This window comes from Myotis brandtii, unplaced genomic scaffold (genome assembly GCF_000412655.1).
Source record: "Myotis brandtii unplaced genomic scaffold, ASM41265v1 scaffold952, whole genome shotgun sequence".
Classification (NCBI taxonomy): Eukaryota; Metazoa; Chordata; class Mammalia; order Chiroptera; family Vespertilionidae; genus Myotis; species Myotis brandtii.
The window spans coordinates 676625-677768 of NW_005371930.1; positions in this window are offsets into that span (position 1 = coordinate 676625).

The following is a 1144-nucleotide window of genomic DNA, read 5'->3' on the forward strand; positions in this document are numbered from 1 at the left end:
GGACTGTGAGCCTGTCACTTCCCTCTCCCGGTGGAGGCATGAGGTTACTAGTAAATCAACGCATCTAGTTAGTGCTGCGTTTAACTTTATTTTTTATTTTTATTGATTTCAGAGAGGAAGGGAAAGGCAGGGAGAGACAGAGACATCGATGATGAGAGAGAATCATTGATTGGCTGCCTTCTGCACGCCCCCCCCCCACCCCCCCTGGGGATTGAGCCCACAACCCGGGCATGTACCCTGACCGAGAATTGAACCGTGACCTCCTGGTTCAAGGCTAATGCTCACCCAATGAGCCACGCTGGCGGGGCTGAGTTTAACTTTAAAACACCTCCCGTTCCCCCCCCCCCCAAAAAACAATCTTCAATCAAGTGATGGCTAAGTAGGCGCCAAGGACTGAGCTGGTGTTTTCCAAGCGTGACCCCCAGTGCACCGCCCAGCCGGCCGCCCAGCGCTGACTCGCCCGGGACTGCAAGGCAGGCTCTGTACCCCTGTTCCCACCTCCCTGGTGTGGCCTTCGGGGCCTCCCGCCTAATAAGAAGCAGAGTCCCCCATAAAGGCCTCAGACCTTGGCTTTTGTCCTCCCAAGCCTCCCCCCTCAGGGCAAAGAGCCTCAGGGCAGACACGGGCTCCTGCCACCCCATGGGAACCAGGCCCACAGGTTCCCCACGACCCTGGCGACTGTTCGGGGCTTGAACATGATTTTAAAAATGATTTTCAAATCCCAAAGTGCACTTGTTTGGAGAGAGAGTCGGTCCAGATGACCAGGCCGGCACTGCTGGGCGGGCGGCGGGCCTGCTATCCACTCACTGGTCTAGTCACTCTCCACGCACTGACTTATGTCCAGGTTCGGAGGTTAAGCAGCTCAGAGTCTTGACCCGTCGTCCCTCCTACTCCGAGGGACCCCTCACCTGCACAGGGATTTTGGAGCACAGCCCCCGGGCCCCCCTTTAAGGGAGAGGAAAGAGGTCCCTGCCTGCTTCCTGGGTAGAGGGTCCGTGCCTGGAGCTCCCACTGGCGTGGCTGCCTGAGAGGTCGCGGGGCGTGCCCACTGTGCCGGGTGCTGTGTGGGCACTGTTCAGGCCCAGGCAGCCTGCAGGCAGCGCGCCTCTCCCTGCTCCCGGCTGTGGAAACTGAGGCTGGAGGC